The sequence below is a fragment of the Pipistrellus hanaki genome (assembly GCF_964339955.1).
Source record: "Pipistrellus hanaki genome assembly, chromosome: X".
In the NCBI taxonomy this organism is placed as follows: Eukaryota; Metazoa; Chordata; class Mammalia; order Chiroptera; family Vespertilionidae; genus Pipistrellus; species Pipistrellus hanaki.
The window spans coordinates 29,232,075-29,254,885 of record NC_140524.1 but is presented as its reverse complement, the minus strand read 5'-3'; the positions used below and the strand labels follow the sequence as shown (position 1 = coordinate 29,254,885).

Genomic DNA, 22,811 nt, shown 5'->3' with positions numbered 1-22,811 from the left:
TAGTGAGGTGTCAAAGTTTTTGGACCATTTTTTAATCAAGTGTTTGTTTTCTTATTGTTAAGTTTTAAGATTTTTAAAAATATATTTTGGAAAACAGTCCTTTATCAGATGTGTCTTTCAAATATTTTCTCCCAGTCTTTGACTTGTCTTCTAAGTCTTTTGTCTTTCACAGAACAGAAATTTTTAATTGTAATGAAGTTAAGCTTACCAATTATTTCTTTGATGGATTGTTTCTTTGACATTATATTAAAAAGCCATCACCATAAGAAAGGTCATCTACTAGGTTTTCTCCTATGTAATCTTCACAATTTGTGTTTTACATTCAGGTCTATGATCCATTTTAAGTTAATTTTTGTGAAAGTTATAAGTTCTGTATCTGGATTCTTTTATTTATTTTTTCTTTCTTTTTTTGCATGTGGATATCCAGTTGTTTAAGCACTGTTTGTTGGAGACTATTTTTGCTCCATGGTAATATTTGCCTTTTTTGGTAATTTAGATTTTGGTTCATTGATGGCAACATAAATTGGTACTCTATTTTATAATAGTAGATAATAACTGCATTCCTGTCTTCTATTTATTAAAAATAAGTAATGCAATTAACATAACAAGACCCCTAGAACTATTTACAAAGTTATTGCTTTTATAAGAAAAGAATTGCCACATAAGACATAAAACAGTTTGAAACAAAATCATAAAACAATTTCCAGACAACCACTCTTCGGGAAAACAAAATAATATACCTTTAATTCAACCTGTTTTCTTTAATAGTTTGTAACAACAAAAGATGGACTAGCGCCAACCAAATCAAGGAACTTTCTCTTTTTACTGAAGGAACCAATACAAGCCAGTTTGGGTTCCCAAAAGAAAATGTACTTTTAGTTATGTTGATACTGTTTTAGACTTTTATTTTATTTTATTTTATTAATTCATTTATTTTGTTAGTTTATGGAAAAACAACTTCAGTACATAAATAAGAATCTAAAAAGTCTGACAATGCATATATACTTCTTATTATTTTAGTCAATTAACACTTATAATCAACTTATTATCATATATATTTAATGGAATTCATTGATTCCTGGTGGTAGGCATAAATTGCAAATAGCATATATAATGCTAATTGATTGGCATTGTCTATACATAGATACAAACTACTATCTTACTTATCTCATCTTGCCCTGTTCTCTCATCCTCTTTTCTCTTTTCCCTAACTCTCCTCTCCTCCCTCTCCTTCTCTTTGTCTCTCATTCACACACAAACACAAAAACACATACATTTCTTGTCACACTTTTAGAACTCCCATCTCCCATTTTTCAAGCAATTGTATCAGCATTGTAAAGGCAGTGAGGGGCAGGGATTCACATGAAGACAAATCACATAGTTAAGTAACTGTAAGAGATGCAAGCTTTAAGGATCAGAATGAGGTATATTAAGGTGGATAGTTAATATTGAAAAGACTTGACACATAGGTAGACAATGAAATATGACAGCCAGAGAGGGGTTCCAAATCTGAGTTTATAACCAAGTCCATAATTAATGCCTGGTATTAACTAGAGGGAGATAGGGCAACAGGGGTAGTCTCAAGTCTGGAGAGGGTCTATGTTTTTAGGTCAGAAAGGGACTCTGATTGCAAAGATTAAGGGGCTTCATCTCCAGATAATATTGGGATCACTACTTCAGAAGTAATAGTTGAAGACTCAACAGAACTTATGCCTCATACTGAAAAAGAAGACAGAGTAACTCTTCTAAATGTAAATCAGGGCATTTCTTGCTCCACACTTCCAGTGGTTTGAAAGCTAAACTTTCTTCCATGGCTTTCAAGGTTTTCCAACCTTATCTTGACTTATTTTACCCCTACCTTATATTTTAAAAAAAAATTCTTTTTTTTTCCTTTTTTCTTCATTGATTATGGTGTTACATATATGTCCTTATTCCCCTATTGCCTCCCAACCCCCACTCATGCCCTCACCCCCCTGTTGTCTGTGTCCGTTGATTAGGCTTATATGCATGCATTCAAGTCCTTTGGTTGATCTGTCCCCTTATCCCCACCCTCCCCTACCTTCCCTCTGAAGTTTGATGGTTTGATCAATGCTTCTGTCTCTGGATCTATATTTGTTCATCAGTTTATGTCGTTCATTATATTCCATAAGTGAGCGAGATCATGTGATATTTATCTTTCTCTGACTGGCTTATTTCATTTAGCATAATGCTCTCCATTCCCCATTTTTTTTATAATCCTTGTACATGTCAAACTCACTCTCACCTCTGGATTTTTGTACTTTCTGTACTCTTGGTCTACACCCATGGCTTATTTCCTTAGTTTATTAAAGCCTCTGCTCAAATGTCACCTTCTCAAAGCTTTTCTCTCTGAGAACCCTATCTCAAACAGGAATCCATCACTCTCAAATCCTTTAACATTTTTTAAAAATTTTTTCTTTGTATAAAACATTGTTAAATATATTTATTTTTTGTTTTATACCTCCCCCATTGTAATATTAGTTGCATAAAAGCAGAAATTTCTGTCTATTGCATTACTGTTATATCACTAGCACCAGAATTGGAATTACTGCTACAAAGCTAGTGAAACTTAAACTTTAGGGTCTCTCATTTGCATAAGTCCAATTCAAAGCCTTGCATTTAATTTTGTAATTATAACTTTGTAGTCTTCTTTGCAAAGTGGGCCTATCAACATTGAATAAGCTTTGTTTCCCTGACTAAACCCCTGTTTAGCCTCTAGCACTTCATAAGCTCTCAATAAAAAATATTTGAAAGACAAATGTTACAAATAAATGAATACCTGAAATACCTTAAAATAAAAAGATTTATCAGTACTTTCTTTATAACACATTTTAATAAGAGTTGAGCTTTGTTCAAGGGTATAAAGAAGTTGGGTGCTCATTGAGAATATGGTAGCAGAGCTGTTCTGAAGGATAAAAAAGAGATATTAGAAGAGGACAGTATAAGCCCCAAAGATACACTTTGCTGACTTCATAATTTTTCCTAGTGTTAGGATACAAAGTTAGGTGAAATATATATATATATATATATTTTTTTTTTACCACCTTACTAAATGGTATTTCAATTATAATTCTCTTGTGACACAGTTTTATTTCTCTTATATTTTCTAAGATATGAGCTACCCTTTCTATTATAGTATATCTAGAGAGTATCCACACTTGAAGGAAATCACTGAGGTATGATGTCCTCTCATTACTACACTGAATTATTTCTTCCTTTTCCTTATACTATTGCACAGTCCTCAAGGCCTTTAAGAAAGTTTATGAATTCAATGAGGATTGTGCCATAAAGTGGCACTTGTCCAGTGGAAAAATAGATGTACACTGTATGCACACTTGATAAATACCATTAAATATATATGGGTATATATGCACAAATATAAAACATATTATGTATAACACGTGTGTGAGAGAAAGATTTAGCAAGCAAACCTTAAGGTTTATTTTTACTTGGTAATAGTAGGTTTTCCATAGAATAATCAAGCTCCTCCTAAGTCATTAATAACAAGTTCATAAAAATGAGCCATTAGTAAAAAAAAAAAAAAGCTTAGTTAAATAATATATTGCACTTTAAATAATGGTCAAAATTAGTTACAATGGAAACTATCTATGAATCGATCACTCTCAATTTATAGAAGCCCATCTGCCTTGGCTTTTAATCTACTCAAATTGTTTTTTGGCCAGTAGCACTGCCTGAGGCAAATTTATATCAACCTGACAAAAAAGCAATAGAAAGTCTTGTTTCAGAGGTTCTCATTGCTTAAAGCTACAATACTTCTTTAAAAGCTCCAAGGTGTTAGAATTAAAATATATATCAATTATTTAACTTGTCAACTAAAGGCAGTTAGTGTAAAACATTATTTCCACTCAAATAGCTATACTCCCATTGCTCATGTGTGATTACATTTATAGAAAAAATATAATTAAAGTATAAATTTACCTTCTGGGAAGAAAAGCTCATCAAAGCATCTCCAAATTAGAGAGAGTGGAAGGGAAGGAGGGGAGAGAGAGAAAGAGAAAGAGAGAGGGAGGGAGGGAGGGAGGGAGAGAGAGAGAGAGAGAGAGAGAGAGAGAGAGAGAGAGAGAGAGAGAGAGAGAGAGAGAGAAACATCAATGTGAGAGTGACACATTGGTTACCTCTCACATACTAGTATGCCCTTGGGGCTGGGGAATGAATCTGCATCCCAGGTTCATGCCCTTGACCAGAATCAAACCTGAGACCCTTCATTGCATGGGCCAATGCTCTAACCACTTAATGACACTGGAAAGGGCAGATTTTTTATGGTGACTTGAGAGAAGGGGTGAAAAGACTCTCCAGAACTGTTAATTTGGCTTTAGTAACAGAATGGCAATTGAAATTGTATTTAAAGATATATTTTAGTGAATTCTTCCTTATTTTATGCTTCCCTTACCCCTTCTTTTTCCTCTAGAATGCAACTAGTAGCATAAAGATTAAAGAAATAATTAGGCAATGTAAGGTCATATTATAATAATTTAGGACAATTTCAAGCTTCTACTCCATGTCAAATTAAGAAATTCTCTGTTTACAAAAAGTTTGTGAAGCAAAATTATGCTATCTTTCCCCGATTTCAACACACACACACGCACGCGCGCGCGCACACACACAAACACACACACACACACCGCGTCTATAGCAAAGGGAATGTTCTTTTATCTTGTATAAAAAATGAATAAAACAATCACTTCTCCATAATCTAAAATTCAAAAATCAGTTCTACTCTGTTGTATTTGTGCAAAGAAGTAGGTTTTCATAGAAAGGTTTTATTTTAATGAAATAACAGATGAACCCACTGCAAATAATTGTGTTGTTAATCTCACTATATTACTTTGAACTGGAAGTGAGGAAAAACTGGTCAATGTTAATCAATTGCCTTGGAGAAACAAAAGAGCTCTTTTGACAGAGTTGCATAATGGATGAAGCACAAAATGAGATAATTGGGAGATGTTTGTCCTGGAGGGTGCTAAGTTTGTAATTACAATTAAAAAGTTCTCTTACATCCTAATATTATCCTTTGTGAAGACACATACACTGTCTTTACCTGACTGCATCAATATATGTTTTTACAAACTGATAATGTTCTGTTCGTCTATGACTGGCCTGAAGTTAGAAAACTAACTAGAGGATGTAAATAATGTCATGCCAGCAACTCATAATTTTTCTTAATGTGAGTGGTATTGTATGGCCATTCAAAGATAACTCCATAAGTAGAGAAGGGAAGTCTTTCTTGAATGCATGACCCCAGAGTGGCTCTGGAAAAAATAATTGGAATATTTTATTCCAAAATTTAAATCTGCCTTGTTTTAGAATTATGTTTCAATTTTTAAAAATACATTTTTATTGATTTCACAGAGGAAGAGAAAGAGGGAGAAAAACATCAATGATGAGAATCATTGATTGGCTGCATCCTGCAAGCACCACACTGGGGTTCAAGGCCACAACTGGGCATGTGCCCTGACCTGGAATTGAACCATGACTTCCTGGTTCATAGGTCAGTGCTCAATCACTGAACTACGCCAGCCAGGCTGGGATTATGTTTGATAAAATCCAAAATCTCCAAGTAAATGCCTGTATATTAGAATGTTAGAAAATTCAAGGGCAGATAAAGAATTTTTCACAGATGCTTTATATGAAGTGGTGATGAGACTTCCACAATGTTTTTCCCTCAAGAAAATCAAGGCATTTTGTTGGTACTCTTTGTGCCCTGTCATATAATCAAGGTATAATGTCACATAACAATAAGGGAGCTACTAATATATTGTATTATGATATTTATTTATAGTTTATAAAAATACTTTTATTTTTTCTTTACAACAATATTGGGAAGTAGGTAAGGCTGATTTTTTTCACTGCCACTGCCAAAGTATAGTTGAGAAAATTGGCACTTAATCAGAAGGTAACAGAAAGAGAATTTGAATTCATGTGATCTGACTCTAGGAATAATGTTTTTGTTTTTTTTTATACAATAGGAAATAATAATATAAATAATTAAAGAAGAAGGTAAAGAGGGATTAAAATCACAATATTGGTGGTCATTCTGTTTTGCAGGTCAGTCATGGGTGTACTTAATTAGCGTTATTTCTTTCACAAGTTTTGCGGTACTAATGATGCATGTCATAATGTCCAGCTGAGTGACTGGTCTGTTCAAAAGTCCATTTTAACCCTAACTGGTTTGGCTCAATGGTTAGAGCATAGGCCTGCAGACTGAAGGATCTCAGGTTCAATTCCAGTCAAGGTATGGGCACATCCCCAGTAGGGGGTTTGCAGGAGGCAGCTGATCAATGTTTCAATGTTTCTCTCTCATCAATGTTTCTAACACTCTATCCCTCTCCATTCCTCTCTGTAAACAAATAAACAAACAAACAAATAAAAAATACCAATAAGATATATATATATAATTTTAAGTCCATTTTAATGTAAATATTCATAATTTGCATCTAGCTTCTAAGACATATCCTCTTATTTGTCAATAAGACTTTAACAATACTTTTTTTAAAATTAAATTGAAGAATATGTCATTTGACGTTTTTAAAATATATTTTTTATTGATTTCAGAGAGGAAGGGAGAGGGAGAGATAGAAACATCAATGATGAGAGAGCATTATTGATCAGCTGCCTCCTGTATACCACCTAACCCAGCATGCCTGTGCCCTGACCAGGAATTGAACTGTGCCCTCCTGGTTCATAGGTCAATGCTCAACCACTGAGCCATGACAGTCCATCAAGGATATTAATTTTAAAGGATGTTTTGAGAGAGAGAGAGAGAGAGAGAGAGAGAGAGAGAGAGAGAGAGAGAGAAAAGGAGATGGAGAGAAAGAGAGAAGAGAGAGATATCAATGTGAGGGAGAGACATGGATCAGTGCCCCCCATACTTGCCCCAACTGGGGTTGGAACTAACAAACCAAGTATGTGTCCTTATCAGGAATCAAACCTGAACCCTTTTGGTATATGGGATGATACTTTAACCAACTGAGCCACCTGGCCAGGATGCCCTTAATTTTTTTCCGGATGGTTTTTATGATGGCCAAACATGTAGTTGTGGAAAAAAGTATAATATTCTAAGAATCAATGTTCAAACAAGAATAGCAACCCTCAGAAATTTCATAAGATATCAACACTGAAAGCATCATTTGTTTCAAAGCCTAAATGCCATTTAAACCTTAGTATTTTTAAGGCAAGTATGTGGAATTAATTTAAAAAAATTAATGGATCCAGGCAGAGTTTCAAGATTGCTTATTTACAGATAAAGAAGATGTCAAGAGGAGCTGTGACTTGCCCACGTTCTCAGAGATAGCAGTACAGTTGGTAATAAAATTCTACTTTCTTGTGTGCCAGTTAAATCTCTTTCCATTAGACATCGTAAAATTTTCCTTACTTCACTGAAAAATGTAGGTTTAAGTTGGTCTAACTGTTGTGGGCTGTTGTTAAGCTGAAAAATGTAGGTTTAAATAAAATATACATTAATTTTTAATATTGGAGTAACAATAGTTGCATAAGAATCAATACCCAAATAAAATGATTTTTTAAATCTTATGTTTAATAATACGAAATCTCAATGTTTTTCTCCAATGAAAATAACATTATTGCTATCACCAATTACATTATTATGTTTTCTAATTCTCTGGTTAATGTTTTTAATATCAAAGCCTCGGGTTTTCATTTAATGTTTTTGTGATTATCAGAACACATTCAGTATAAGCTGTTTCTCAATAATTATATGAAAAAAAAACATGTGTGTGTATGACCTATAAGCTTAATATTTAAGACTATTACTGTTGCCCTAGCCAATTTGGATAGAGCATCAGCCTGTGGACCGAAAGGTTTCCGGTTCTGTTCTGATCAAGAGCGCATACCTCACTTGCAGGCTCATCCCTGGCCCAGGGCTGTGGTAGGAGCACATTCAGGAAGCAACCAATCCATGTGTTTTTCTCACGTTGATAATTTCTCTCTGTTTTTCCCTCTCTTTTCCATTCTCTCTAAAAATCAATGGTAAAACATCCTCGGGTGAGGATTAAAAAAAAGAAAAAGAAAAAAGACGATTATTGTTTTCTAGATGAGATGTTCAGCTCTAAATGAGGACCCCCACCTTCTGATTGTGTAGAACACTTTTATGTTTTCTTAGAGCAGTCCAACTGTATGCTATGAATCAAACATAATTTAACTTACTATACATCTCATAAAAGCATTTTACGTGGTAGAACACAACATAATGGAAATAACAAAATAAAATGATGCTTTTACTTTGCATTTGTTCATAAGCTACAAAACACAGACATTGGGGCTTCAGATGCTTACCATGAGATATGATGTCTAGATAATATCACAAATGTTCTCCAACTTCTTGTTCCTATCCCCATTTTATGTATTTTTCTCATTTTAATTGCAAGATATTTTGTGACCAGTCTCACTGCCTCTCATTTCTATCCTAATTCTAAATTCAGCTGTCAAATTCATCTATCTAAAGCCCAGTTTTCAAGATATTACTTTTAATTGCTTTTCTTTACCTGAAATCAAATGTCTCCACAATCTGCCCCCACATATCCTGCCCCAGCTTTTCTCCTGCTTGAGCATCAGAAAGCGTAGTGCATTTCCAGAACTGTCCAGGGGAGGGTGCCCTTATCCACAATTAAGGAACATTGGCTTCTGGCTATCCCTGAGGCAGGGATGGGACCTAAGGCCATCTCAGGTGGCTTATAGGAATCATTAAAGGTATTGGAAGGATAAGGTTGAGAATGTATTCACAGTATAGCAACAAAGAGGCATTCCACTGAGCTTCAACTACATAGGATTGTAAGGGCAGAAACTTTTTCTCCTTCAGCGTGTGTATAGAGCTAAGCAACTTTAATTGTTGTAATGATGCCTTCTCTTTAGAATATCTCCCAAATTCTAAGATAATGTTATTCATGTAATAAATGCATATTGAATGCCTGCTCTCTCCCAGACAGTATATAAAAGAGGACCTCAAAATTTATTGCTTATACAATGAATGAGTATATTTAGATGGGGTCATAATAAGAAGTTGATGCTGAACATAAAAACAAAAACAAACAAACAATCCCCTCCCCCCCCAAAAAAAAAAAACCACAAAACACACACACACACACAACAAAATCAAACAAAAATAAAACCACCAAAAACTGTTTTCCCCCAAATTCTTCTAGCTGGGCTAATAATCATCAAATTAACAGAGACAGACTAGCAGGAGAAAATAAAATTCTAATACATGCCGAAAGGAAATTCACATAAGCATGAAAATTCTAAAGACAGAGGTAAAATTACATATATGTCATTTTGAACAAAGGATAAAAGGTAGGGGTAGGGATCAGTGATGGGATTACAAAGGAAGTAGGCAATTTACAGGTAGTTGAGGAAGAGCAGCACACACTTGGCAGCTACATTTCTGCTAGGCAGCAAAGAATCAATGAGACCTAGGAGGTAATCTAATTAACACTCTCCTTCCTGATGCCTTCCTATCTACCATGCTTAATTCCAATCAGACTAAGGGTTAACATCCTAAATTTTCTTCTTCTTCTTTTTTTTCCCCTAAATTTTCTTTAAGGAAGTAAACCTTTCCATTTTAATCTCTTAGGCCCATGGTCGGCAAACTGTGGCTCTTGAGCCACATGTAGCTCTTTGGCCTCTTGAGTGTGACTCTTCCACAAAATACCACGGCCTGGGCGAGTGTATTTTGAAGAAGTGGAGTTAAAAGTTTAAGTTTAAAAAATTTGGCTTTCAAAAGAAATTTCAATTGTTATACTGTTGATATTTGGCTCTGTTGATAATGAGTTTGCCTACCACTGTCTTAGGCAATAAAGGGGTCAAGAGTTCTTTCTGAGTCTTTTGTTTCTTAATAACCAGCTTAAAATCAATATGAGTACCACTGGTGTTGCTCAGTGGTTGAGCATTCAATTCCTGGTCAGGGCTTGATCCCTAGTAGGGGGCGAGCAGTAGGCAGCAGATCAACAATCCTCTCTCATCATTGATTTTTCTATCTCTCCTTTCCTCTCTGAAATGAAGAAGAATATATTTTTTTAAAAATCAATATAAAAAAAGGCAGCTTTAGAATTTTGGTCCCCTTCACTGTGATGCACCTTCTGGAAGCTACTTTTCAACTGACTTGGATTATATAAAACTGCCTCTCAACATGTAGTTTTTTAGGCTTCAGTGAATCTGTGTTTTTCACCTAATTCTCCTTGTTTCCTAACTTCTGCTAAAATGGAAAGCACCATAAACAGTTTACTCTTCCTTCATTTTTTTCTCATTACAAGTGTTACATAGATATTTGTGCTTTCTTTGTGTTTAATGAGGGTGTTTTCAAAATCATCAGGTTATATGTTCTCTCTTACAGATTATATACCTATTATTAAAATATTTCAATTATTTTCTAAAGGAAATCTCAGGATGCCATGATTTCTGTTACACACCTCATGTAGTTGGCAGTAACAGCAATGGGGTTGGGATTTGGGAACAAAGTTTTTATCCCTATGACTCATTAAATTTCAGAGCTGGAGAAAAAAAAGTACTTAGAAGGTCTGTACTGTCAAATCACTGGTAATAACTGAAGTGCACCTTACTTAGAAAGAAAATATCTCCTGCCCTTTTAGGGAAGGAAAGTGTTTTTTACCTAGTTTTAATTTAACAACTTATCTGTTACAGCTATTGAATTTTCAATAAGAAATTTTGCCCTTCAGTTTTCACATTGGATAAAGGGATTTGGCACTTAGGATACTTGTAACTCAACCAAATTTTAGTGATACATATTTGTTATTTCAGACAACATACTTAGGGAGCTCATGGGTGTTTCAAATAAACCGTGCAATTTTTCATTCGTGTATGCATTTTATGACCGATTGCAAACTGAAACTTCTCTTTTTCCTTTTCTTTCCTGTCCTTTCCCCTCATTCTGGCAGCCTTTTAGTGAAGGTGCACATCTGCTGCCATAAACACACAAATTAGCACATCAATGTTTCTGATGGAAAAAAAAAAGTCAGTGCAATAAGAGAATGTTTTGAAAGCAAGCCAGTTTGTCAGTAAATTATAAGCTTCATTACCATAAAACTCTAACAAATAGAACCCACATCTCATTAACTGAAAGCACAATATGACTGCAGCAATATTCATCTCCCCAAAGAGTGCTTATCCATAGGAAAAAAAGATAAAAGTTTTGCTTAGAGCTGCCACTAATGACAGCATTAACTTTATTTATTGAAGAATGTCTAAGCATTTTGCAAAATGTACACTTCACCCTCTGCCCCCTCTTTTTTTTCTGATTAAGCACAGTGGCAGGTTATACAGTGTAAGAGTTATATGATGGCTAACTTCATTCCACTTTAGCATCATTCTAATTATGCTCTACTAAAGATGGAGAACATATTTCAAGGCACTCCTTCTAACTGTTTATGGCTGGTAAAATTCTTCCATATTACATTTAAGGCCAAAATTCTATATATCATTTAGTTCCCTAATGAGTTCATTTCTATAAAGGTAAAAGGAAAGGAATTCACCTCACCATTTTTTGCAAAACAGAAACTTACTTTCAGACCTAGAGAGTTCAATAGGTTTTTGCAAGTGCTTGGGTAGCACCCCAAGCCAACTTCTATTTAACTCACCTTGTCATCATTTGGGGAAAAAAAATATTTAATAACTGTGCTATTCTATGTGTTTTTATATGTTTAAGAATATTTTTTTAAATCCTAAGAAAACAAAACTATTTGTAGTAAGTTTTTGCTAAAGAGAGAACCAGTTTCAGAAAGGACACCTAATCCCAAATTATTAACTAATTAGGCTGACAGAACACAGAGTAATTATGATACCATTGTAATTGAACCTAGTTATAAAAAAAAGGAAAGGAGCTAAGTGAAGGACAAATTGCATGGGCATGCCATTTGTGCAGCTTTGCCAGGAAGTTGCAGTTTAGATGCATGCCCAAGTAAAGTCTGAGTGAAATAGAGAAGTTATGTGATTGTCAATCACATCTGGGAACAGGTCATTGGCCAGAGTAGGTATAGACACTGCAAGCCGCAGGAAGATTTGAGATATTTAATTTCCTAAACAAAGAAATTCACATTCTTTTGGTTCATGCTCTTGCCTACTGTGCTCTTGGCTCCTGGCTTTCAGGGTTCTCATGCTACTGTATTGGTCCATAGACTCCATAACACTGGACTAATGAATTGCAACTAGCCTAATGCTAAACTGGACACAATTTCATCATGGAATGGAGACCATGGACACTGGTTTTGCTTCTAACTCTACTAAATTCCCAGCTGCACATCTTCCCAAGACTGGATTAAAGGAAATGAGACTTTGCAAATCCACGAATATAATTTCATGCAAATAAAGCTTTCTATCACATCTCATCCTCCAGTGGGGACTTATAGAAATCATTATTCCAGCAGTACCTCATGAACCCCTTTCCCACTAGCAATGGAAAAAGACCATCCACACATTTCTCCAATAACAATTAGTTGTAAAGATATTGTTAGTATAAGATGAGTAAGAATGATTGTTTAGTAGTCAACTATGTAACTGTAGATCAAGTTTGTGAAAATAATAGGATGATAACTTAAGTGGCATGATATCTTGGACTTTATTGAATATACTATAGGAAAAAATGTAGGGGGATAAATAGATGAAACAAGATAGAGAAAATGTTGCTAATTCTTGATGATGGGTAATGAGTACATGGGAGTTCTCTATACTATTCTCTTTACCTCCTGAAATTTTTCATAATTTACATTTTAAACAAGAAAAATGTAATTTTTTTGTTAATCCTCACCTGAGGATGTTTTTTCTATTGATTTTTAGAAAGAGTGGAAGGGAGGGAGGGAGGGGGAGAGAGAGAGAGAGATCCATGTGAGAGAAATACATTGATTGGTTACTTCCTGCACACACACCCAGGGCAGGGGAATCAACCTGCAACCCAGATACATGCCCTTGCCTGGGAATCAAACCTTCTACTCTTCAGTGTATAGTCTGGTGCTCTAACCACTAAGCAATGTCAGCCAGGGTGAGAGGAAAGTATTTTAAAACATACTGAGTAAGGAGAATGAAATTTCCTTTATCTGTTTTCTATTATGTAAGGAAAACAGGAAAGGCCGAAGGAGAAACAGCATTGTGGAGGGAAAGGCCTATTGGGCTTCATGTCACAGAAGGACTTGAATCCTGAATGTGCCAGACATTAGCTTTATGGCCTTGTGCAAAATTTCTGAACTTATTTATTCATTTATAAAATGGAAATGATTATTCATACATCGCAAACTTGTTATGAGGATTAAGTAAAATAAAATTTGTGGAAGTGGAACAAGTATATAAGGGCTACATAAATGATGTCTTCCCTTACCTATAAGTAAGATTGCTAGAGCTATCAAAAATAAAAATTAACATCCAATGTAATTAGAATTTTAGGCAAAAGAATCATTTTAATATAAGCATGTCCTCTGAAATATTAGGGGCAGAATGCAGCCAGTTTACTTGAAAATCACACATAACTGGGTGTTCTGAATTTGAACTTGCAACCATACCTAAAAGAGATACTTTAGTAAGTAACATATATTACAGAACTTTGCCATAACAAGCATAATATACTTCCATATAAGAGAAGCTGTACTATTAGGGTTAGCACCTAATTAAAGATTTGACATTGAAAGAACAAGAGGAGTGCAATGAAAGAGATTTTCAGCACAGTGATAACAAATCCAGAAGTATGAACAATTCCACACCCCCAAGGACTAAGTATTGCTTGGGGTTATCCATGAATAAAGGGAAGAAGAAAAAGGAAGACACATTTAAAAACCTGGGTTCCTGAGAAGTTACAACACAAGAGGTTTTTGACATCAGGAGAAAGGAGACCAATTTACATTAAATTTATTTACATTAAATTTATTCTCTCTGTCTATGTTACTGTCTCTCAGAAACACACACATTTTTTAAAAATTTATCTTTTTTTTGAAAGTATTACATATATGTGTCCCTCTTCCCCTCATTGATGAAAAAAATAAACTTATGAACAGAATATACCCCCACACCTGGTTTTAACTTCTCTGCTCCTTCTATTGTTCAAGTTTACATCATTTCTTTAATATTATATTGGATTTTCTAAATCCATTCTATTAGAAGTATGTCTACTACTATTCTTTTTTAAAAATACGTATTTCATTGATTTTCAGAGAGAGGAAGGGAGAGGGAGAGAGAGAAACATCAATGATGACAGAGAATCATTGATTGATTGCCTCTGCACTGCCCCTATTGGGGATCAAGCCTGAAATCCAGCCATGTGCCATGACCAGAATCAAACCATGACCTGGTAGATGGGTCAATGTTCAACCTCTGAGCCACACCAGCCAAGCTGTTACTATTTTTAAAAAAATTTCTTTATTGATTATGGTATGACATAATTGTCCTCATCTGCCCATTCCCATCCCAAACCCCTCCCCAAGTACTCCCCCAACCCCCTGTTGTCCATGACTACAGGTTAGGCATATATGCATGCATACAAGTCTTTTGGTTGATCTCTCCTCCTTTCCTCCACCCTCCCCTACCTTCCCTCTGAGGTTTGACAGTCTGATCAATGCTTCCCTGTCTAAGGGTCTGTTTTTGTTCATCATTTTATGTTGTTCATTATTTCCCCTAGATGAGTGAGATCATGTGATACAAGAAATACACTTATAAGAACTGAAAATGAGACAAGCCATAATGGTTATTCTGAGAGGCAAATGAATCAATCTGTAGTGAGTTTCTTTCAGGGTCAATAGTTCTTTTGAGTGCTAATTTCAATGTCAAACAGTTCCTTATGTGTACATGTCAGCAATGATATTTCAGTTCTGGATGGTGGACAAATGGTGGTGATGCAGCTCTGACCATCTCTGGTTTGGTCCTGGCATCTTTCAGCAATGCACAGCTGCTGACTGCTAGTATGGCAAGGCATTGTCAGCGTCTTCCATCTCTGGACTGTTTCTCTTCTGTTTTCATGGCTGGAGCAGTCCTATCAATTCCTCTCTGTTGCAGGAACCCACATGGTCTTGGAGTTGTTTTCTGAAAATATACAAACATATTCTCGACCAAAAGTTAATAAAGGAATATTTTCTATAAAATTGGGATCCTTTTTCATTTTTTGCCCAAATGATTTTCCTCTGGCTTGTTTTGACACCTTGTGTGTTTTTCATGAGTGTCTTGCTGTTAGCATTACAAATGAAAGTTAATTTTCTAAAGTAAACATTTTCTAGATGTAATTTACTTACAGAATATTTTTCCTTACATGATATTCTTCTACTACCCATCCCCCTTTTTAATTTAATTATTAGGAGGCTTTTGGAAATTTAATGTAGTCTTGGTAGCTTTTAATTTTTTTTTGCGCTAAAATATCTCTGCTTTAGGTACATTACATGTTATGCAATTTAACCATGAGATTTTGAAATTTTAACAATGATTTTAATTTTTTTCATTATGTTTTTAATTACAGCTGACATTTAATATTATTTTAGTTTCAGTTGTATACTATAGTGGTTAGAGATTCACATAACTTTGGGAAAGTAATTCCCTGATAAGTCTAGTATCCACCTGACACCATAGATAGTTTTTATAATATTATTGACTATATTCCATATGGTATACTTAATATCCCTATGACTATTTCATAAATGTCAATTTTTACTTATTTTCTCCTCCACATTTTTCACCCAGACCTCCAAAATGCTTGACCTTAGAGCTAAATATAAAATTGAGAGACTGAAATCCTTGTTAAGCAATGTCCAAATAAGACACAGATTCAAGTTTTTGCCTACCAAATAAAGAATTATCATCTCAAGTAACATTAATACAAGTGTTTCTTCATTATGTAATACTACTGTTTCTCATGGGGGCATAGTTAAACGATTCATTCCTTATATACAGCAAATCAAATCTATATATGTACTCATTTTAAGTTGGAATTTTAAAAAGAGCAAATAAACCCACAGCTGTCTTAAATCAAGAAATTCACTTGAAGTTCTACATACATTCATGAGCTGATGGAGAAATAAAATACACAATTATAAGCTGATAAATTTAAAATGCCCATTTACTCAGTGAATATCTATAATTAAGTACTGCTGTGTATAATTTTAGCTTGCCCTATCCAGACATAAATTTGCTATTGTTCTCTTTTTGTTTCATGCTATAATAGATGTTTCTTCTTACATGGTATCTTTGTGTTTGAGTGGGGGGGGGGGCGAAAAACATATATATGAATTGTATGTTCCTTCTTTTATTAAACTTCAGAAGTACCTTGTGGATTTTTCAATAAAAAATGCACAAAGAGTGACCAAAAACTGACCTAGAAATATCAAATAATGTTATATTTCTTCTCTTAAGCAGTCAGATAACATGTAGCACATAAAGTCCCATTCTTTAAACCCAGACTCAGACTAGAGTGAGGAAAATGAGGTGTGTAGGGTGCACATTCAAGGAGACACTCCTTTTTTTATATTTTATTGATTTTTTACAGAGAAGGAGAGGGACAGAGAGCTAGAAACATCGATGAGAGAGAAACTTCGACCAGCTGCCTCCTGCACACCCCCCACTGGGGATGTACCCGCAACCAATGTACATGCCCTTAACTGGAATCGAACCTGGGAACTCTCAGTCCACAGGCCGACGCTCCATCCACTGAGCCAAACCGGTTTTGGCGAGACACTCATTCTTAATGAAGACTTGGCATTTTTGTGACCCTGAGAGCAAACACCTCCTTACATTTTGCATGCAGGTTGCCTAACATCACCCTCATCTAGGCTTTATCTTTGAAAGTGCCAGCGTGTCTATAATAGAACTTATATGCTTAAAACTACAATTTTGAAAACGAGAAAACTTGATTTCTTATGAAAACTTTAAGTAGAGTGCCTCAAAGAACGTTGATTGTATAAGGCAGAGTTTTTCTTCAGTAGGTATCTGTGCTGTGCCAGCATGACCAAGGGTGAACCTGAGTGGGGGCGGTTGAAAGGCTTAGAAAAGACAGACAAGAGAATGAAAGCTGGTCTCAGTGGGACGCTGCTCCTTCATGGAGAGACGGCGCCATGGACTACAAGCCATGTCTATTTTATAGCCAGATGCCAGAAGGCAAAGTAAGGGCGTGGTCAAGATGTTTACAACAACATTTTCTTGTGTTTTGATCCCACTCAATTACATGCATCTGATCAAGCTTTGTTTATTTGCAGCCTATATCACTTAGGCACATAGGGCCACATGTTCAGACCATAGGTTCAAGCTTACAATTATAGATGTTGGCTATAATTGTGAGGGGAGGGCTCTCCCCTCCAACCTGGGACTTGCATGTGGCCGTGAGGGGACTGTGCCCTCTTGTCTGTCCAAGGTTTGAACCTATCCAAACACTATAGCTGCGCCCCACAGGTAACACAGTCATTCCTAAACATTTGATCACCTTTGCCATATGCTTTCAGCTTCTTGACATAGAACTATTTCTTGATGCCACTTGCTTGTTCAGCTCATGCTTTAAGCCTTGTCATCTTTGACCTATTCTTCCCGGTTCTTTGGGAACAAGAATAAGATGGAAGAGATTCTTTGTATTCTTAAGGCATTACATTTGAATATATTTTTAGCATTTTCCTTTTCTGGCTTCCTCCCCTTGTTTAACTGTAAATCCCCACTCCAATAACAACAAGTCTGGCTCCCACCATTTGCCATCTGTTTACTTAATTGTTCAATTCTTGTATATGTGTATAAAAATATCAAATAATTAACCCATATCACCAATGAAAAGCACTTTACCAACTAGAGCTTAGTGTTTGTATGCAGCTCTTTTTGTCTGTAGTTTTAGACTCCACTAATTTCCAAAATAACTTAGGTCTGCAACTTATTTTCCCACCTCCTTCAGTGAGGTTATTTTATATATTTGTGAGATAGTTAGCTAGTCTTGTCACATTCTGTATTCCATTCTGGGATTCTTCTAACCTCATTAAGAATATTTTAAAATTTTTATACCTTAAGATTAATTTCATATGCTTTGAAGTTCAATGGGTTTGGATAGAAGAATAATGTCATGAATTGACACTTGCAGTATCATGTCCAATAATTTCTCTATCTTCAACAATTTCGTGTGCTTCACCTATTCAAACTTCCCTACCATGCTGCAATCCTCTGGTAACCACTGATTTTTACTATCTCTAGTTGCGCTTCTTATAGAAGGTTATATAATTGAAATCATACAGTATGTAGTCTTCTAAGACAGTTTTTTTTAAATATTAGAAATATGTATTTAAATTTTATTCATTTCTTTTTATGGCTTAATAGTTCATTTCTTCTTATTGCTAAACAATATGCCAATATCTGAATTCACCACAGTTTATCCATTCATTTATTGAAGGACATCTTGGTTACTTCCAGATTTGGTGATTCTAAAGAAAGCTTTGTAAATATTTAATTGCAGGTTTTTGTGTGGACATAAGTTTTCCAGTAAGTTGGGTAAATAACTATGAATATGATTGTTGTATCATAATCTTAGTCTATGTTCAGCTTTGTAAAAATCTGTAAACTGTCTCCCAAGTGTCTGTACCATTTGTATTCCCACCAGCAATGTTGTTTTACATCTTTGATGACATTTGTAAACTTTGTATCTTGTCAAACATCATTTTTGGTAGATAATTTTCTCTGCTTTTTTTAAATTCATATTTTCTATCCCACAGAATTCATTTGTTTAGTATTGGGGACCTGTAGATGTGGCACATGTGTTATTACTTCATGTACCTCAATGTTGTAAGGTGTTTTCACAATATCCATAGATGTTAATAGCAGTCACTCCAAAATTTTCAATAATGAAGACAACTTTTTAATTTCTAAATTTGTACAGATACCATATAATGGTTACATTTTAGTAGTTGTTGGTTGATAAGGTAGATTAGCTCCAAAATTATTCACTAACACTTCTTAATCATATCATTTATATATGTTTAGAAAAGTTGTAGAAGCATGTTTGTAAAACATGGTTTTTATTCAGTGTCTACACAGTGAATTGGGAGCATATAGTTTCTCAGACTCTAAGATATTGTCCCAACACCAACAATAAACCTGAGTTTGAAGCTCACAGGTTGAGAACTCTCACTGTGGAAGCCTTATGTTTGCAACAACCTGGCTTCCTCTCAGCACAGCTTAGTTAATGGGAGGGAGCCTACACTGGTCCTGCTTCTTATTCATAATCATATCTATATTCATATAATCTCAGTTTCATAAGAACAGGGACTTTATCAGACTTGTTCAACATCCCAGTGTTAGGAGAAATGCCTTTCTCTTAGGTTGTCTTCAATATGTATTTGGTGAATATAAATAAATCTGTAAAAAGACAATGTTTAATCATCTATCTAACCAAGGAATTTTCTTTACCCCAGCTCTTCAAGTCTGGCAACTATGGATACAATCATGAGTTATCATAACATACCCAACCTCTGGCAACATAAGCATTTCTGTGCCAACTAGGGAACATATATTACCCAAAGTAATAAATGCAACACATGCGTGTCTAATTATCCAATTATTTGTTTACTGGGTTTGAAAAGGATGGGAGTAGATAACTAGAGATAAACTACAGAGAGATGCCTGTATTTGGAAGCACAGTGCAATGATGACAAGAATAATTATTTAATTATTTGTACAGTCAAACTTAAGAAAGAAAATAGAAAAAATAAGACTGTTTTTTCTTTTCTTCTTCTTCTTCTTCTTCTTCTTCTTCTTCTTTTTTTTTTTTTTTAATTCTCACCCGAGGATATTTTTCCATTGATTTTAGAGAGAGTAGAAGAGAGAGGGAAAGACAAAGAGAAACATCGATGTGAGAGAAACACATCCATTGGTTGTCTCTTGAATGAACCTCGACCAGGACCCAGGCCAGGGAGGAGCCTGCAAACAAGGTATGTGCCCTTGACCAGAATCAAACCCATGACTCTTTGGTCTGTAGGCGGCTGCTCTATCCATTGAGCAAAACTGGCTAGGGTTCTTTGTGTTTTTTCTTACCATCTTCTCTCATTATCTGCTAAGTTCTGCTTGAGCTTACACATACCAAAGAGCATGCATTGGTATGTGTATTTTTGGGTGCATATTTTGAATAGAAGGGCTTTAAAAAGGGAAAAAAATATTTACACTGAATGTCACCTTCAATTTCAGTAGTTCATTTCCTTGTCTTGCACTTATACTTAAATATGAGCTATTTAAGAGGTCAGTAGCACAATTTTCAAAAGATGTATGTGTATTTGGGGTGGGTGAGCAATTTCAGAGACTTTGGTATAAAGTAAGTTTTCAGCAAAAAATGGCAATACATTTTTGTTCCTTGACTTGCAAGCATAAAAGGTCTTTATCAGCAGAATTTGCAACTCTCAAGGATTTCATTATAATCCTAGTAATGGTGTAAACCTTACATAATTTCACATGCCAAAGAGTTTTTAGGGTGCTTAGTGTTCAGTTCAATAGTAATCTTGGCATAATCTCTTTTAGAAAGTTTAATTTTCTAGATACTAGATGTTTATAAGGGGTTTTCCCCCCTCCACATCACTGCTTCTGGGTTCTAAAATTTGAATTAAACACGTGTTTAAAATGTTTTTGTATACCTAACAACAAATCAATCAATGGTGAGATACTTAACCTAAGATCTGTACTTGTTAAATATTTGACAGATATATGGAATATGTTTTACTTACATTAATGCACATATTAAGTTCATAGATATGACATATAAGGACACATTTACTTAAGTTCCTTTTGCATCTTTAAATTTTTTAAAAAATATATAGCATCAGTTTTTATTTTATTGCAGTTTCCTGATTATTTTGTTGGTATATTTCATTATGTTGTCAGGTGATTGCCAAGAAATGAATTTATATTGAAACCTCAGTATAGTCCCCAAAATCTTTGTTAATTTTGTACTTTAATTTTTTTAATAAAAGAAAGTTGAGTAACATTAGCTGTGAACTCACCTAAGTCATAGGAAAAAAGAACTTTGCAAACGTAGCACATCTTAGTTTAGGTTTAAAAAATAGTGGAATATAAAGAGTAGTTTCTGTTGGCAATTAATAGGTGATATAATGAATACTGAGAACTTTATATTGGCGATTCCAAATCTCTTTCCTGTGAGTGATCCAAAGCACAAGACTCAACAAATATAATTAGGTTTTGCTATGTAAAGTTATTATTTGTTTAAATGTTGTAATCCTCTTACTAAATATAATCTGAAATTTAATTTGGTGACAAGCAGTAAATATTGAAAAGCAGTCTGAGCTTTCATCAAATCTATCTGGTATGCACCCCCTATTGATAATTTTCATATTTGCATAATTAAAACTCCTTTCCCCTGCTGCTTCCTCAAGTCTAGTAAACCCATGCTGAAGACTTCTTGGAAATACAGGGTGACAAGGGCAGAAAACCAAAATTGTTGCTGTTATATTAATGTTATGGAAACCAAACAATTTTGAAATGTGATAATACAGTAAACACATACAAGCAGTATTATTTCAACTGGCCAGAGGCCTTTGGGAAAGTCTTTTAGGGGCCTTCACAACACAGCAAAAAGGAGCCCAATATAGTAACGAAGGTAAGTTTTTCTACAGTATAAAAATAAAGTCCCATGCATTTAGCAAAAACAGTAATTACTGCTTTCATTTAATGCTGATATAATATGAAAGGTCATCAAGAGGAGAATTGAAAGGGAATTGCCAGCCATTGCCAGCACTGAATAGAGAAAAGACATTGGTTCCTTCTCTGCAGCAGTTGGAAAGCTCCCAACAGCCTTACAGAGCTCTGGGCACAAGCAATCTAGCAACTGGACATTCCATATGTAATGTTAGCTGAAGCTCCCTAGAGAGTACTTGAGTCTCAGCACATGACCTTCAGTCCAAAATAATCTGCCAGTTAAAAATACATAAAACAAAACCAAAAAAAGGGGGGGGGGAGAAAACAACCAAACAAAAAGACCCAGAGGAGTATGAAAATGAGGTGGCTGCACAGAGTAAAAACAAAGGGAAAAGCTGAGTTTGAAGCCAGGTTTTCGTAATAATGTAATAATTTTCTATATGGCTGCAGCCAAAGAAAAAGGTAAAAATTTTTTTAAATGTCTATGACAATTTTCTGAGTTAATTCTGCTGGAAAACAATGCAGTCTTAATTTCTAAGACCCTGTGGCAAGTGTTTCATCTTGTTTTAAGTTGGAATAGTCTGCATATTACTTAAAATCTCTGAGATAATATTTTTTTTGTATTAAGGTAATGTTATTGTTTAGTAAAATGATGTTTCTTTTTTTAAAAAAATTGAACAACATAGACAGATACAAGGATAAAAATAAAAATCCTCTGAGATTCCCATCTGTAATCAGTTTTAGGAATAGACTTATTTTTTTTCCTATTAAAATTTTGTTCATCCTTCAAAGTAGAGACAGTTCTTTCTATTCTAGAAATCCTCTGTCATTATATTGCTGACCATCTTTACTTCTAATTAAATTTTAAGAAAAGCAATTTTAAACATTCCACAATTAGACATTGATTTGAAAATGTCTTTTTATTTTTCCTAAATAATTGTAAGCTCCTTAAGACATTAAGGTATTTTTATCTCATTGACAATAACACACAGAATGCTGATAATACAGGAGACATTAAAAAAGTCAATAATTGTTGACTTGTCTTGTACTACTCATTTCCATCATAAGGATTTGTAAGAGAAGGCAAAAAAAAGAACCTAAATATTTCAACCAGGTTTGAGGTTTCATTAAAATTTGGGAACAATTTCATCAATTTAGATTGACTGATACATATTTAA

At 34.7% G+C, this 22,811-nt stretch overlaps 1 protein-coding gene across 1 annotated transcript in view; it reads left to right on the top strand.

Annotated features, from left to right (window-relative positions):
• Positions 1-22,811, top strand: part of PRR32 (proline rich 32) — a gene marked incomplete at both ends in the record, with an annotated part of 62,346 nt that overhangs the window by 28,002 nt on the left and 11,533 nt on the right. The window lies entirely within an intron of this gene.